This window comes from Macaca fascicularis, chromosome 6, assembly GCF_037993035.2.
Source record: "Macaca fascicularis isolate 582-1 chromosome 6, T2T-MFA8v1.1".
Taxonomy (NCBI): domain Eukaryota; kingdom Metazoa; phylum Chordata; class Mammalia; order Primates; family Cercopithecidae; genus Macaca; species Macaca fascicularis.
In genome coordinates this window covers 125,695,966-125,714,139 of record NC_088380.1, presented here as the reverse complement: position 1 = coordinate 125,714,139, position 18,174 = coordinate 125,695,966, and the positions used below count along the sequence as shown (strand labels likewise).

The 18,174-nt window shown below is 40.0% G+C and overlaps 1 non-coding gene and 2 pseudogenes across 1 annotated transcript; all 3 read right to left on the bottom strand.

The window, feature by feature from the left end:
- Window positions 1–555: 555 nt before the first annotated feature.
- Window positions 556–1,261, bottom strand: LOC102121271 (cation channel sperm-associated protein 2 pseudogene; annotated as a pseudogene).
- Window positions 1,262–1,922: 661 nt separating this feature from the next.
- Window positions 1,923–2,764, bottom strand: LOC102120897 (N-acylneuraminate-9-phosphatase pseudogene; annotated as a pseudogene).
- Window positions 2,765–4,912: 2,148 nt separating this feature from the next.
- Window positions 4,913–5,016, bottom strand: LOC123574214 (U6 spliceosomal RNA). Its single transcript, XR_006699107.1, has one exon. It is a non-coding gene; the product is annotated as a U6 spliceosomal RNA (small nuclear RNA).
- Window positions 5,017–18,174: the final 13,158 nt, after the last annotated feature.

The following is an 18,174-nucleotide window of genomic DNA, read 5'->3' as shown; positions in this document are numbered from 1 at the left end:
TGAATGTGACACTGCCTACATCCATCCTGTGGGACAGCTAAAAGAATGAGCCCCAGCATCACACATGCCAACCAGTCTACCAGAGCAATCATCCATGTAACTATGGAATTTCCAATTCTGGAAATGGCTCATAGCAAAACTGAATTTTCTATTCTGTTCATCATATGGGTGAAACCACTGTCAGTAGAGAACAGAAGGGGGGCCGCATGGTTAGGCTGCACCAAAGACATTTTGCTTTTATGAATACGCTGAAGAAAAAAAGACCTTTGGTGGCATGTGGCTTGCACTTCTCTCCAGCAAGACAGCCTAGCTCCCTCAACCCCATTGTGTGTCTAGGAAAAGATAGTAAAAACATTTCCTTGAGAGGTAAAGACTACAAGGAAGCTACAAGCTCACTGTGCACAGGTGAGAAAGAAGGACCATCTGTAGATTATTTTTCTATCTGAACAGACATTTATGTTTTGAATTCTTTATTTCCAACAATTCCCTTCATTATCTTTTGCTGGGCCCAAGGATATTGAAGCCATCCATCGCTTTACTTGTCTTCCAAGTTCATCAGTGCCTGCACAACATGGTAACAACAAAGTTAAAGACATTCCACTCTTCCAGAAAAGGGAGAAGCTGGATAGCCACATAAGAAGGATCACCAGGATGAAAATAAACAAGATAACCAAGTTACCACCTCCAAGGTCAGCTTCAATGGCCACAGTTAGGTATTTGCGGATTCCAGCAATTCTATTTCAACTATCAATACGATCGTATTCAAAAAGATGAGGAAGATGATGAAGTTTGTGAAGAGAGGACAGCCAAGGACCCATCCGATCCACAAAGAAAGAGGTGACCTCTGACTGCAGCGCACATGAAGCCTGCTCAACAGCCTCTGCGCATGTGAAATCTGTCGTATACGTTGAGCCTTTACAGAGAAGCACACTAGCTGGTGTTGATTTCCCAACATAAGTTTCTTCTGGCGGGAAGGATCAAGTAACTCCCTGATAGCGTGCCACGGCACAGCTTGACTCAAGCCTTGCAAATGCTAGATGAGAAAGTATCGATGAGACATGAACCAATGGCGTCAACTAGGGGCAGCTGCATCTGCCCTTCTTGGTGATAACTGGCCATGTCTGCTCAGCCCAGGTTCTCTTCGTCCACTCAGTGCTAACTTCACGCTTCCGCCTCCAGCTCTGGCGCCCCCTGAGCCCCGCTTCCCACACGCAGGATGAGCTCAGAGCCGGCCCCCAGCCTCACTGCACCCCATTCCCAGCCCCAGCCCTAGCCCAGGATTGGGCCCAGCCACGCTCAGGTGAGCCGCCTCACTCCGCCCAGCCGACCATGTGTAGATTTTAAGTTTTTTTTTTTTTTCTTTTTTTTTTTTAACTGGAGAAATCTATCACACACCAGAAAAAATTGTGTCCTCCTCTAAAAAAAAAAAAAGGTCATGACAAAAAATCAGATTCATAATAGAAAAGGAAGTATACCTCCAAAGTAGGCAAAATTATGTTTTATGTTTCAAAAACATGCAAAATAATTTCATGATGAAATACCTTGCATGTGACTTAGAACTTATTTCATATTAACCAGATTCAGTTGCTGTGATAAATCTATTATGTGTTTTAGAAAATCTATTTTTAAAAAATATGTATTTTAAGCCAGAAGATAAACTTGGCATTTGTGCATCCATGTGTAAGCTAGCCTGCTTGGTATCATGCAGCCAAGATACTAAAAGATTAATAAAATTATTTTAAAAATCTGTTACAGACTAACAAATAATATATTTCCTCAAATTTTCTGGGCTATACTACTTTCTATTAATGCAATCTGAATTTTCAGATATAAATACCAGTCAATGGTTGTTTGTTAAAACTTAAAAGCAATAGGGTTGGGAGGACCTTTGCAATATTCATCATTAAATCATAAGTACAGTTATTCTGGACCATAGTAAGTGGAATGCCCTAACTTTTCTTAGTTCAAACTCTGCAAATTGATTCTAAAGTTTATAATCATGCCCTTTTATGTGCTTTAACTGGACGTACTGACTTTGTGGTGTATACTTTGTAATAGAGCAGGTAACTCCAGCACAGAAGAAACCATGTAATGCAGAACTGGGGAAGACTTCAGTGGCACTGTTCTATTTTTATTGATCCAGACCATTGCTTTCAATCCTGCACTGAGGCCTCCTTGGACGTCGGTTTCTAATGTGTTACTGACTGTCACACAGTCCCCAGGTTGTACTTTGAGAAGACTGCAGCAGTAATAAAATATGGATGGTGCTGGCTTCTCTCTCTACTCTCCACCTCCAATAGTGTGGAAATACGACTGACAGGCACAAGCCTCAATCTTCTCTCTCTGGGTCTGTCTGTCCCCATTCCTTAATAAACGTAGGCGGGCCTCCTTTCGAAGTTCGGAGAGCATGACTTTGATATTTTCTGCTAGTGTCATAAGCTGTAAACATGTAGATTTCCCAAGGAAGTGACATTCTTCAGTTAATTTTCTATTGGCGGCACCATCTTTTGTTTCCTGGATTGCTTCTTCCCAATTGAAGTCCTTAGATCAGTAATGCATGTACTGTAAGGATGAAAACATTCCTTCCTGAGTTCAACTTGAATTTTATCACAGATGATTTCAGCCTTTTCTTAGAATTATATTTTGGTTGTAAGAACTTTAACACCTCCGACAGGTCTCTCCTGCTTGCCCCGGCCATGTCGATGAGCATGTTGTCTAGGTCAAAGAAAGAGGCCAGCATGTGGCTCATCCCCGTAGCCCCCATGGCTCCTGTCACCCTTGCACATGTGAAGCGGGCATCCCGGCAATGTCATACTTTTAATAATATGTGATTTTTTTTCATTGATGGGTATTAAATTTTTTTTAATCATGTTTTAGGTTGTTCTGTGTACTGTAATAAATTCTCTTCAAGAGTTATCTATTTTTTTTCAATTGATTAGTCTTAATTACCATATCTTTATATGCCTATCTGGGAAAGAATAAAATGCCCTCTAGAATTGTGCAACATGGAAGCCTTGTCTAGAAGAAACTGACAGTGTTGAATTTTACCTAAGTTCTGTGCTCCTGGAAAAGAGCAAAGATGGAGAAATCCCCCACCCTTTTGTGTTTCAGAAAGGCCTTGCTGAAAAGAAGCACCTTTTCCCGTATAATTTAGATAAAACTCATGTATACTGCCTTGTTCACCTATGACAAGGCCAGAAACAGACTCCAAATTCCCACTCTTTGCCTCATAAATGATTAACTAAACTTGTTTGTACTAATGATCAGTGGGAACAAAATGCTTGTTAATCACACTTTGGTTAAGTTATTCTGTCTATTCCCCAGGTCCTTGAACCTTGGCCCATCCTCAGTCTGAGTCAGCATGTAACCCCTCTTCAACAGCAGCTCTGGAGAGAAGGCTGACTTCAGGGGAAAACATTCTTTAACCCCATTCTCTTATCCCACTTGCCCACATCCAAATCTTTCTAATCTAGTTTACTCCTCTCTGTAAGAGAAAACCTCTTTTCACCTAACTCTTGAGAAGCTTGCAGGTATTATGGTCAAATAGTTCCTATTATTGCAATAGCTCTCCTTCTCCTATTGAAAGAGACCCTTTTCCTCTTATAATAATCCTTCCAACAAAGTGTGTCCTTACTAAATCTGGATTTGCTTTTCATTTGACAGGACCCACTCGTTACCTTTTATAAAATTTTTTTCTTTCCTATTCTCAAATAAGAAAAAATTATTTTGCCATCTCTGGCCCCCACCTGATTTAGGTTTTTAAAAAACTTTTTGGAGGTATAACTTACATACATACAAATGTATGTATAACTTGCATATATTTAAAAGGTAAAATTTGGCGATATTTGACAGATGTATAACCCCTGTGAAACTTGTATTACACAATGTATGGAACATTTCTGTCACCTCTGTTTTCTGGAGCCACTTTGCATATAACCCCACTTCTGCCCTTGGCTCTATGCAACCACTGATCTGTTCTCTGTCAGTATATGCTAGTTTGCATTGTCTAGAACTTTTTATGTGTGGAATTATATGGTGTGTCTGGCTTCTTTCACTCAGCACAACGATTTTGAGATTCAACAATATTGTTGCAGTTATTAGTAGTTAATTCCTCTTTTGTTATTGGGTATTATTCCAGTTGTATAGATATACCATATTCTTTATCCACTGATCTACTGATGAATATTTCTGATTTTTCCCCCAGTTTTAAGATGGCTATAAGCTGAATGTTTGTGTCTTCCCAAGATTCATATGTTGAAAACTAATCCCCAATGTGACGGTGTTTGGAGTGGGGGCCTTTGGGAGATGATAGGTCATATGGTTGTTGGGAGGTGAGACCTTTGGAGATCATAGGTCATATGGCTGGAGGCCTCATGAATAGGATTACTGTCCTTATAAAAAAGGCTTCAGAGAGTTCCTCTGCCTCTTCTGTTGTGTGAAGAAACAATGAAAAGATGGCCATCTGTCTATGAACCAGGAAGTGGGACCTCACCAAAAACTGAATCTGCCTGTGGCTTAATCTTAGACTTCCCATCCTCCAAAACTGTGAGGAATAAATTTCTGCAGTATATGGTATTTTTATTGTAGCAGCGCCCACTGAGAGGGATATTGCAAATAAAATTACTATGAACATTTAATTACAAGTGTTTGTGTGAACATGTATTTTCATTTCTTTTGAAGAGGAGTAAAAGGGCTGGGTCCAAAGGTAGGTATATATTTGAATCCTAAGAAACTGCCATAGTACTAACATTTTACATTTTCACCAGCAGTGAATAAACCCCTTTTAGGATTGAATTAACATTATATAGTTTGGGAAGAAACAACGTGGTAGTGATATTCAGTTTTCTATAGAGGCAAATGCTATACACTTTTAGTTATTAAAAATGTTCACATCACTTAGTGAAGTTGGTTTTTCTTTTTTTTTAATTTTTAATTCCTTCATGTCATCCTTGTGCAGGGGCCATGTTAATCTCTGTATCATTCCAATTTTAGTATATGTGCTGCTGAAGCGAGCACACTCTGAAGTTTTATGTCTTTTCATCCCATAGGTCTTATTAATTTCCTATTAGGATTAGTCCTAAGTATTTCATGTTTCTATTATGGAAGATAATTTTTGTTTTATTTATTTATTTTTTTTATTATTTTTTTTGAGACGGAGTCTCGCTTTGTGGCCCAGGCTGGAGTGCAGTGGCCGGATCTCAGCTCACTGCAAGCTCCGCCTCCCGGGTTTACGCCATTCTCCTGCCTCAGCCTCCCGAGTAGCTGGGACTACAGGCGCCCGCCACCGCGCCCGGCTAGTTTTTTGTACTTTTTAGTAGAGACGGGGTTTCACCGTGTTAGCCAGGATGGTCTCGATCTCCTGACCTCGTGATCCACCCGTCTCGGCCTCCCAAAGTGCTGGGATTACAGGCTTGAGCCACCGCGCCCGGCTAATTTTTGTTTTAGTTTATGTTTTAACTGCCTACAATTATCTTTTTTAAAACTATAAATATTTTTCAGATTGGTTTTAGATTTGCAGAAAAATTGTGAAGATAGTACAGAAAGTTACTACATATCCAGTATCCAGTTTCTCTATTATAAACATCTTAAGTTAGTCTTGTACATTTATCATAATTTATGAGCCAATATTAATACATTATTGTTAACTAAAATCCATACTTTATTCAGTTGTCCTTTGTTTTTACCTAATGTCCTCTTTCTGTTCCAGGATTCCATCCAAGGTACCACATTATATTTGCTAATCATGTGTTCTTTGGCTTCTCTTGTTTGTGATGGTTTCTCAGACTTTTGTTTTGCTTTGTTCTTAATAACCTTGACAGTTTTGAGCAGTAGTGATAAGATAATTTATAGAATACCCCACAATTGGGATTTGTCTGGTGTTTTTCTCATAATTAGACTGGTGTTATGGGTTTTGGAAGTAAGACCACAGAGACCAATTGCCATTTTCATCACATGGTACAAGGGCACACACTACCATCATGACTTATAGTGCTCATGTTGACCATGAGTTAGTGTTTGTCAAATTTTTCCACTGAAAAATTACTCTCTTCCCACCCCCTTTCCATTCTGTATTCTTTGGAAGAAAGTTACCATGCACAGACCACTCTTAGGGAGTGAGGAATTATGTTCCCCCTCCTTGAGAATGGAGTACCTACATAAATTACTTGGGATTCTTCTGCATGGGAGGTTTGTTTTTCCTCCCACATTTATTTATTCAATTATTTATTTATATCACTATAAACTCATGGGTTTTCATTTTACACATTGGGTTATAATCCAATATTTCCTTTTTTTTTTTCTTTGAGACAGGGTCTTGCTCAGACCGGAGTACACTGGTGCAATCATGGCTCCCTGCAGCCTCAACCTCCTGGGCTCAAGCAATCCCCCCACCTCAGCCTCCCAAGTAGCTGGGACTACAGGTGCATGCTATTATACCCAGCTAATTTTTTAAATTTTTTGTAGAGACAAGGTCTCACTATGTTTCCCAGGCTGGTCTGGAACACAGGCTCAAGCAATTCTCCTACCTTGGTTTCCCAAAGTGCTGGCATGAGCCACTGTGCCCAGACTCAGTATTTATTAAGCTATTTTGTGGCTCAAATTGTTCCAGCATTGGTCACTGGGGGCTCTTTCCACTGGCTTCTCTGTCCCTTTGATGTACCTCCATCATTATGCTTACGAATTATTTAAAATTATGTTTATTTTTATACTTTCTTACTTTCTGGCACTACAAGATTCTCAAGCCTTATCTTGTTTATTTCCTGTCCCATTTTTAGAATTGACCATTTCTCCAAAGAACCCTTGTTCCTTTAATTAAGCAGCATTAAATATAAACTAATATATTTCAGTATATTAGAAACCAAGATCTGAGCTAGGCATGGTGGCTCATGCCTGTACTCCCAGCACTTTGGTAGGCTGAGGCAAAAGGATCACTTGAATCCAGGAATTTAAGGCTGCAGTGAGCCGTCATCATGACACTGTACTCCAGCCTGGGTGATAGAGTGAGACTCTGCCTCAAAAATAAAATAAAATAAAATAAAATAAATGACTAAATAGCTTTTCATGTTTCCAAGACAGTTTTAATCACATTTAATCTTTTAATGTTTGAAATTATGCATTTGCAGAATTACTTGAGCCTAGAGTATACTGGAGGCAGTTCTTTGACACATTTTTCATGGTATTGGTCTATTCAGGGCTTCTATTTTGTTCCTGTGTCAAGTTTTGAAGCTAAAATCATGAGGAGAGCCAGAATTCTTGAAAAATTGAGTTAATATAAAGTATAGGAAATGAAAGTAGCTCAGTGCCTTCTCAGCAGTTCTTCTTTGTACTCAATACTACTAACTTCTAGAACTATTTGTGTCTATTCAGTGCTTTTAAGGAGACAGACAAGTTCCTTGGCATTGGACATCTTTGTTAATGATTCCAATTTATAAATTCTGAAAGTTACTATTGTGTGACCGTGACCAAGGTACTTAATCTCTCTCTTTTTTTTTTTTTTTTGAGATGAAGTCTTGCTCTGTCGCTCAGGCTGGAGTGCAGTGGCAAGATCTCGGCTCACTGCAACCTCCACCTTCCAGGTTCAAGCAATTATCCTGCCTCAGCCTCCTGAGTAGCTGGGATTACAGGTGCCTGCCATCACACCTGGATAATTTTTGTAGTTTTAGTAAGACTGGGTTTTGCCATGTTGGCCAGGCTGGTCTCAAACTCCTGGCCTCTAGTGGTCCTCCTGCCTTGGCCTCCCAAAGTGCTGGGATTACGGGTGTGAGCCACTGTGCCTGGTGTTACTTAACCTCTCTGTTCTTTAGTCTTTTTCTTTGTAGAGGTAAACATAATATTTACCTTATAGGGTTAATCCTGAGATTATGAGATAGTCTTAGGATTACATGTAAAGTGGTTAGTATAGTGCCTGACAAATGGAGAGTTTTTTTGTTTTTTGTTTTTTTTTGAGACGGAGTCTCGCTCTGTCACCCAGGCTGGAGTGCAGTGGCATGATCTCGCCTCACTGCAAGCTCTGCCGCCTGGGCTCACGCCATTCTCCTGCCTCAGCCTCCCGCGTAGCTAGGACTACAGGTGCCCGCCACTATACCCGGCTAATTTTTGTATTTTTTTTAATAGAGACGGGGTTTCACCATGTTAGCCAAGATGGTCTCGATCTCCTGACCTCGTGATTCACCCGCCTCGGCCTCCCAAAGTGCTGGGATTACAGGCATGAGCCACTGTGTCCGGCGAAAGTTTTCAATAAATGTTCTTCTTGCTAAGACTTACCGAACTATTAATTAAATTATATTTTTCTAGACTAATTAAACAATTATATCTGCCAAGGCAGATTAATTTTGCATCATATTTTTCCAGTTCAATTACTTACTGCCTCAGTTCAACATCTTGTAGAATTTAGGACTACAAAAGGGGAGGAAAAACAAAGGAAAGAAGAATGGTTGTTGTAATGAATTACTGCTGTGTTGAAAATGTCCCCCAAATTGGATTGTGGTACATTAAAAAACAGTAGCAATATGTAATCTAACAAAAACAAAGAGCCATCAATTTAAAAAATGGAAGAGAGAAATGTAAGTTATATTGTTTTCATATGATAAAAACCTCATCACTTTAGGTAACTTGCAATGGTTCTCAACTTTGGTGGTCATCTGGATTACCTAAGGAGTGACAAATTCTGTTTCATTAGGTTTGAGGTAGAACCTAGAACTTTATGAACAGTTATGAATGCTCTAGAGAAACCTTCAAACACCTCAAAGATGGAGAACAATCTGTGGAGTAGAAAACTCAGTAGGTTTGAAGTCAGGAGGCTTGAATTTTCTACCTGGTCATTTTCCTCTCTGAGTTTTAGCTTTCTCATCCGTAGAAGTAAAATCTTAGATTACATCAGTGGTTTCCAATTCAAGCTACAAGACAGATTTCCTAGGAGTACTGATGCCTGCAAGTTTCCCCCATACCAGGTTCTAATTTAATTGGCCTGGGGGTTCCTCACGTGATTCCAATGTGAGCCAGGCTAGAGGATTACTGTGCTACGCAATCTTTAAATTCCATTCTTGTTTGAGAATTAGATGATTCTAGTAATGGAGTTAATTTGTATTTCATTCAGATAGTTAAGTTAAATTCCCAGTCATCAGAATTTGGTTTTAAAATTTTAATTATTTAACTCCCAGTAGGAATATTTAATTCAAAATATAAAATTGGCTGGGTGTGGTGACTCACGCCTGTAATCCCAGCACTTTGGGAGGCCAAGGCAGGCAGATAACTTGAGGTCAGGAGTTCGAGACCAACCCGGCCAACATGATGAAACCCTGTCTCTACTAAAAATACAAAAATTAGCTGGGCATGGTGGTGTGCACCTATAGTCCCAGCTACTCAGGAGGCTGAGGCAGGAGAATGGCTTGACCGCAGGGGAAATCAAGCCACTGCACTCCAGCCTAGGTGACAGAGTGAGACTCTGCCTAAAAAATATATATATATATAAATTTATATAATATATAATATATAAATTTATATAATATATAATATATATTTACATAATATTATATATATCCTGTTATAAAACTGATTGGTGAAACAAACAAATCCAAGCAAATAAAGTGCTTTAAAAAATAATCCCTGTATTCACCAAGATAGAGAAAGAAAAAAAAAAAAAAGAAAAAAAAATCCTTTGCTGGGTGCAGCAGTCGGTGCCTATAATTCCCACTAATCAGGAGGTAGAAAGATTGCTTGAGGCCAGGAGTTCTAGTTCAGCCTAGGAAACATTCATCTAAAAAAAATTCCTGCAGGCAGAAAACTAAGATTATTTTAAGATTATATATTCTATGTATGGATAAGAAATAATATAGTGGGTCTTCACATGTGAAAAGAAGAAGTAATAAATATCCAATTTAATTAACCTAGAATTTTAAGAAAATATAAAAGCAACACTGCACAGCCAAAAAATACAAAAATTAGAACAGATCCCTGAGGAAAATCAGGCAGAAAAAGACATTTTTATAGATAGCTAGTGTCAGGAAACTTAAAGAAACAAAAAGACAAGAATTATACCAATGGTATAACTAATGAAGAAATGGTTCAGGACATATTGGTGACAATTTGGGTGAAAGGGTGAAAGGCATGAAGCTGTGAAGGAAGTCCCTGCCCTGAGAAAAACTATCTCAACCTGGAGGTTGACAGAAAGAAGGACATCTCTCTATCAGCAACAAAGTCACTTAAGAATAATTTATATATAAAAATAATCACGATAGGTATATGTGAGGACCTTGCATTAAATATTAGCATCGCTGGACTCACTACTAATTCACATTAAAAAATTAGAAATATGACTGGGCATGGTGGCTCATGGCTGTAATCCCAGCACTTTGGGAGGCTGAGGCAGGCAGATCACCTGAGGTCAGGAGTTCAAGACTAGCTTGGACAGCATGGTGAAACTCTGTCTCTACTAAAAATACAAAAATCAGCCAGGTATGGTGGCACACACCTGTAATCCCAGCTACTTGGGAGGCTGAGGGAGGAGAATGGCTTGAACCTGGGAGGCAGAGGTTACAGTGAGCTGAGATCGTGCCACTGCATTTCCCGCCTGGGTGACAGAGCAAGGCTCCATCTCAAAAAAGAAAAAAAAAAAAAAAATAGAAATATATCATTAAGGAAAGGTCAGCAAGTAAACCAAATAATGGAATTAATAGAAACTATCTTCTACTTACATAACTTGGTATTAATCAGACCATTGTTAGATTTTGATGTCTAGTTAATGTTCCATATTCTTCTTCTAAAAGTAGTATTTACATGTCATTGTGTACAATATTTGTAAGATATAAGAAAACCACACCCAGACCTTTAATCTCAGTATCTTGACAGAAATATTGATTGTTTTGGTATATGTATTTCCATTTTTTTCATACGTAGTTTGTATGAATTTGCAAGCAGGAGTTCCGGTGAGCAAATTTATGGTGGGTAGAATTTTGAGCCCTGTGATCTTTGTCCTCTGGTATAAAACCTTGTGAATATGCTACTTCACAGCAAAAGGGAATTAGGTTTGCTAACCATTTGATTTTAACATACGGAGACTATCCTGGATTATCTGGGTAGAAACGGAAGTGGAAAAGGAAGGCAGAGAGTTGGTTAGAAAGATGTGATGGAGGCCGGGCGCGGTGGCTCAAGCCTGTAATCCCAGCACTTTGGGAGGCCGAGACGGGCGGATCACGAGGTCAGGAGATCGAGACCATCCTGGCTAACGCAGTGAAACCCCGTCTCTACTAAAAAATACAAAAAATAGCCGGGCGCGGTTGTGGGCGCCTGTAGTCCCAGCTACTCGGGAGGCTGAGGCAGGAGAATGGCGTAAACCCGGGAGGCGGAGCTTGCAGTGAGCTGAGATGCGGCCACTGCACTCCAGCCCGGGCGACAGCGCGAGACTCCCTCTCAGAAAAAAAAAAAAAAAAAAAAAAAAAAAAAAGAAAGAAAGATGTGATGGAAAAAGGGGCAGGAGAGATTCCGAACATGGGAAGGACTCAACCTGCCCCTGCTGGCTTCACAGATGGAGGATGGGGGCCATGAGCCAGAGAACGTGGGTTACCTCTAGAAGCTGAGACTAGCCTTTAGCTGACAGTCACCAAGGAAATAACCACCACAGGGAACTGAATTCTGCCAACACCTAAATAAGCAAGAAAATAGATTATCCCTTAGAGCCTCCAAGGGAATCCAGCCTGCCAATATCTAGATTTTAGTCCTGTGGGATGTATGTCAGATTTCTGACATACAGAGTTGTAAGATAAATAATGTATGTATATGTAGGAGGGGGTGGAGGAAAAAAGTATCTGTTAAAAAGCCACTAAATTGACTACTCTGCCTATGGAGTAGCCATTCTTTATTCCTTTACTTTCCTAGTAAACTTGCTTTCACTTTACTCTATGAATTTGCCTCAAACTCTTCTTTGTGTGAGGTCCAAGAACTCTCTCTTGGGGTCTGGATCAGGACCCCTTTCCAGTAACATCTTCCTGATGAACCCCAAAGAGGAGACCCTGGACTCAAAGGAAACAGACTGCAGCACCGGATTGGCTGACTTTGGGTGAGTGGTGGGGTAACTGGGTAAAGGATAGGATTGGGTTAGAGGCCCAACTTAGGGGAGTTAGAGTCTCTCCTAAGACAGAGTGGGTTAAAAGCCCCTCTTAATAAAAGGCAAGGATGCTTGACCAAACTTGGAGTCAAGGCTGAACTTAGGAATGTTAGACTCCTTCCTAAGATTTATGGGGTTAGAGGCCACCCTCTTAGTAAAGTCCCTTTTGGTTAAAAATAGATTTGGTATTATGGGAAGTTAACTACTATTCTCTTCGGATTAATCTGCCTTGCATTCTTTGCTGAAGGCTATGGGTGACAGGGTTAGTCAGGTACAGGACCGTGGGTCATGGGGAGCTTTTTCCTCCCCAAAGTGAGAAACTTTAGAGCTGATGGGGCTGCTGGAAAAGATCCCTCTTCAACTGACAAGTGGCTGCCTGAATTTTTGATTCAGTGTCACTGCATTGGGTGGGTCTTTCTCTGGCCTCCCTGGGTGCCTTGCCTTCCCCACCCTGTCTCAGGCAATGCTTTTCTCCCTTTCCTTTCCCTTTCTTTTCTGTTACTCAGGACAAACATCTTGCCCAGAGACCACACATTGAAAAATGTCCTTGGGAGCCTGACCTTGTAACCATGTGGCAGTACTTTTGCTTGGTCTCCCCGTTCCAGGGAACAGGAATTTTGGGGTTCATGTCATAGTTAGCTCTAAAAGTTGTCTTGAGCAGTTAAAACCCATTGCAAGCACAAAATTGGCTGCTTTAGGCTCCTTCTGGGAAAAAGCATCAGAAACTGCCCAGTGCTATAGTTTAGCGGTTAAGGCTTTATCTTTTCTTAATGGTGGCCGAGGTTCAGGGTTCAATTCCTGGCTTAGGGAATGAGTCCTTTCTGGTTTGTCCATGTGACCTTCACTATTTGTTGATTCTCTTCCCCTCTACTAACTGTCTTGAATTTTCCTTTCTCTGAGCACAAAAATATTGGCTGTTTGGCCTGGCTAAAGTCATGTAATAAGAGACTTAAAAAGATTTTTTAAAGAGCACTATGGTTAAAAATCAGCTTATTTAAAAGTGGATATTCAAGCTTTAACAGCCTGGGACTCCTTGGGAAAAACAGAGGAGGCACCACAGACACTGTTTTGGGAAAAACCTCTGTTGTCCTCATGAAATCCCTGGAATTGAAAGCAGATAAATCCTTCTCAAAATCTAAAGCTCTGTTCTATTTTGCATTGCCTTATCTCATGGTTTTGACTTTTGGGGGAAGCAGAAATTACTTCGCACTATGAGAGAGCTTTGGTGTATAATAACCAGATAGGAAATGTACTTCTGGGGCTGGCTAATGGCGGTTATGGGGAGATAGCTCTTTGCGTGTTTGGATTAGAGAAACATGCCTTTAGCTACCTAAAAGAAATGAAAATGTCCCTACACCCTACTGAGAGATAAGGCTCTCATGAAAGATGGGCTAATCACAGAATGGGCTGATTGGTTTTGTATTGCTTTGCAATGAAATGCATGGCAAAAATCACTGCACTTATTCCATAGCATTTCTCTTTCTTTGGGATACAGGATCTGGTAAAAAAGGAGACCCTTAATTCTGAGAGATGTTTTGCCTTTCAGCTGTGCCTGCTTATCAGGCCATAGAAACTTCATGTTTTCCTGGCCCTGTTCCTCCCAAGGGCTCCACCCTGCAGTCAGTAATTAAAAAACTGGCAAATGAAAAATCTTACAATTACTGGATCTTCTTCTGTCTATATTTATATGTGATGTGTGTGTGATGTTTATTTATTTATCTTTTTTTCCCCTGAGATGGAGTCTTGCTCTGTCACCCAGGCTGGAGTGCAGTGGCATGATCTCGTTTTACTGCAACTTCCACCTCCTGGGTTCACGCCATTCTCCTGCCTCAGCCTCCTGAGTAGCTAGGATTACAAGCGCCCACCACCATACCTGGCTAATTTTTGTATTTTTAGTAGAGATGGAGTTTCCCCATGTTGGCCAGGCTGGTCTCAAACTCCCGACCTCATGATCCACCTGTCTAAGCCTCCCAAGGTGCTGGGATTACAGGCATGAGCCACCGTGCCTGGCTGTGTATGTGATGTTTACATATGAAAGAGCTTTATTTGTTTTAAAAATAATACATGCTTAACTCAAATATTTTGTCAGAAAAGTAAAAACTGTAATGCCTTTTAGTTCACATGACTTTACAAATCTTGGAAATAAAAACAGCTTTACATGCAAGATGTGTAAGGAAAGTGAAATGTGTTGTTTTTTTTTAATAAATTTATTTATTATTATTATACTTTAAGTTGTAGGGTACATGTGCATAACGTGCAGGTTTGTTACATATGTATACTTGTGCCTTGTTGGTGTGCTGCACCCATCAACTTGTCATTTACATCAGGTATAACTCCCAATGCAATCCCTCCCCCCTCCCCCCCCCCATGATAGGCCCCAGTGTGTGATGTTCCCCTTCCTGAGTCCAAGTGATCTCATTGTTCAGTTCCCATCTATGAGTGAGAACATGCGGTGTTTGGTTTTCTGTTCTTGTGATAGTTTGCTAAGAATGATGGTTTCCAGCTGCATCCATGTCCCTACAAAGGACACAAACTCATCCTTTTTTATGGCTGCATAGTATTCCATGGTGTATATGTGCCACATTTTCTTAATCCAATCTGTCACTGATGGACATTTGGGTTGATTCCAAGTCTTTGCTATTGTGAATAGTGCTGCAATAAACATATGTGTGCATGTGTCTTTATAGCAGCATAATTTATAATCCTTTGGGTATATACCCAGTAATGGGATGGCTGGGTCATATGGTACATCTAGTTCTAGATCCTTGAGGAATCGCCATACTGTTTTCCATAATGGTTGAACTAGTTTACAATCCCACCAACAGTGTAAAAGTGTTCCTATTTCTCCACATCCTCTCCAGCACCTGTTGTTTCCTGACTTTTTAATGATCGCCATTCTAACTGGTGTGAGATGGTATCTCATTGTGGTTTTGATTTGCATTTCTCTGATGGCCAGTGATGATGAGCATTTTTTCATGTGTCTGTTGGCTGTATGAATGTCTTCTTTTGAGAAATGTCTGTTCATATCCTTTGCCCACTTTTTGATGGGGTTGTTTGTTTTTTTCTTGTAAATTTGTTTGAGTTCTTTGTAGGTTCTGGATATTAGCCCTTTGTCAGATGAGTAGATTGCAAAAATTTTCTCCCATTCTGTAGGTTGCCTGTTCACTCTGATGGTAGTTTCTTTTGCTGTGCAGAAGCTCTTTAGTTTAATGAGATCCCATTTGTCAATTTTGGCTTTTGCTGCTGTTGCTTTTGGTGTTTTAGACATGAAGTCTTTGCCCATGCCTATGTCCTGAATGGTACTACCTAGGTTTTCCTCTAGGATTTTTATGGTATTAGGTCTAACATTTAAGTCTCTAATCCATCTTGAATTAATTTTCGTATAAGGAGTAAGGAAAGGATCCAGTTTCAGCTTTCTACTTATGGCTAGCCAATTTTCCCAGCACCATTTATTAAATAGGGAATCCTTTCCCCATTTCTTGTTTCTCTCAGGTTTGTCAAAGATCAGATGGCTGTAGATGTGTGATATTATTTCTGAGGGCTCTGTTCTGTTCCATTGGTCTATATCTCTGTTTTGGTACCAGTACCATGCTGTTTTGGTTACTGTAGCCTTGTAGTATAGTTTGAAGTCAGGTAGCGTGATGCCTCCAGCTTTGTTCTTTTGACTTAGGATTGTCTTGGAGATGCAGGCTCTTTTTTGGTTCCATATGAACTTTACAGCAGTTTTTTCCAATTCTGTGAAGAAACTCGTTGGTAGCTTGATGGGGATGGCATTGAATCTATAAATTAGCTTGGGCAGTATGGCCATTTTCACGATATTGATTCTTCCTATCCATGAGCATGGTATGTTCTTCCATTTGTTTGTGTCCTCTTTTATTTCACTGAGCAGTCGTTTGTAGTTCTCCTTGAAGAGGTCCTTTACATCCCTTGTAAGTTGGATTCCTAGGTATTTTATTCTCTTTGAAGCAATTGTGAATGGAAGTTCATTCCTGATTTGGCTCTCTGTTTGTCTGTTACTGGTGTATAAGAATGCTTGTGATTTTTGCACATTAATTTTGTATCCTGAGACTTTGCTGAAGTTGCTTATCAGCTTAAGGAGATTTTGGGCTGAGACAATGGAGTTTTCTAAATATACAATCATGTCATCTGCAAACAGGGACAATTTGACTTCTTCTTTACCTAACTGAATACCCTTGATTTCTTTCTCTTGCCTAATTGCCCTAGCCAGAACTTCCAACACTATGTTGAATAGGAGTGGTGAGAGAGGGCATCCCTGTCTTGTGCCAGTTTTCAAAGGGAATTTTTCCAGTTTTTGCCCATTCAGTATGATATTGGTTGTGGGTTTGTCATAGATAGCTCTTATTATTTTGAGGTACGTTCCATCAATACCGAATTTATTGAGCGTTTTTAGCATGAAGGGCTGTTGAATTTTGTCAAAAGCCTTTTCTGCATCTATTGAGATAATCATGTGGTTCTTGTCTTTGGTTCTGTTTATATGCTGGATTATGTTTATTGATGTGCGTATGTTGAACCAGCCTTGCATCCCAGGGATGAAGCCCACTTGATCATGGTGGATAAGCTTTTTGATGTGTTGCTGAATCCGGTTTGCCAGTACTTTATTGAGGATTTTTGCATCGATGTTCATCAGGGATATTGGTCTAAAATTCTCTTTTGTTGTGTCTCTGCCAGGCTTTGGTATCAGGATGATGTTGGCCTCATAAAATGAGTTAGGGAGGATTCCCTCTTTTTCTATTGATTGGAATAGTTTCAGAAGGAATGGTACCAACTCCTCCTTGTACCTCCGGTAGAATTTAGCTGTGAATCCATCTGGTCCTGGACTTTTTTTGGTTGGTAGGCTATTAATTATTGCCTCAATTTCAGAGCCTGCTATTGGTCTATTCAGGGATTCAACTTCTTCCTGGTTTAGTCTTGGAAGAGTGTAAGTGTCCAGGAAATTATCCATTTCTTCTAGATTTTCCAGTTTATTTGTGTAGAGGTGTTTATAGTATTCTCTGATGGTAGTTTGTATTTCTGTGGGGTCGGTGGTGATATCCCCTTTATCATTTTTAATTGCGTCAATTTGATTCTTCTCTCTTTTCTTCTTTATTAGTCTTGCTAGTGGTCTGTCAATTTTGTTGATCTTTTCAAAAAACCAACTCCTGGATTCATTGATTTTTTGGAGGTTTTTTTGTGTGTCTATCTCCTTCAGTTCTGCTCTGATCTTAGTTATTTCTTGCCTTCTGCTAGCTTTCGAATGTGTTTGCTCTTGCTTCTCTAGTTCTTTTAATTGCGATGTTAGAGTGTCAATTTTAGATCTTTCCTGCTTTCTCTTGTGGGCATTTAGTGCTATAAATTTCCCTCTACACACTGCTTTAAATGTGTCCCAGAGATTCTGGTATGTTGTATCTTTGTTCTCATTGGTTTCAAAGAACATCTTTATTTCTGCCTTCATTTCGTTATGTACCCAGTAGTCATTCAGGAGCAGGTTGTTCAGTTTCCATGTAGTTGAGCGGTTTTGATTGAGTTTCTTAGTCCTGAGTTCTAGTTTGATTGCACTGTGGTCTGAGAGACAGTTTGTTATAATTTCTGTTCTTGTACATTTGCTGAGGAGTGCTTTACTTCCAATTACGTGGTCAATTTTGGAGTAAGTACGATGTGGTGCTGAGAAGAATGTATATTCTGTTGATTTGGGGTGGAGAGTTCTATAGATGTCTATTAGGTCTGCTTGCTGCAGAGATGAGTTCAATTCCTGGATATCCTTGGTAACTTTCTGTCTCGTTGATCTGTCTAATGTTGACAGTGGAATGTTGAATCTTGGAAATAAAAACAGCTTTACATGCAAGATGTGTAAGGAAAGTGAAATGTGTTTTTTATAAAAGATAGTAAGATGTCGTCCAGGCGCGGTGGCTCATACCTGTAATCCCAGCACTTTGGGAGGCTGAGACAGGTGGATCATGAGAGCAGGAGATTGAGACCATCCTGGCTAATACAGTGAAACCCCACCTCTACTAAAAATACAAAAAAAATTACCCGGGCGTAGTGGCAGGCACCTGTAGTCCCAGCTACTTGGGAGG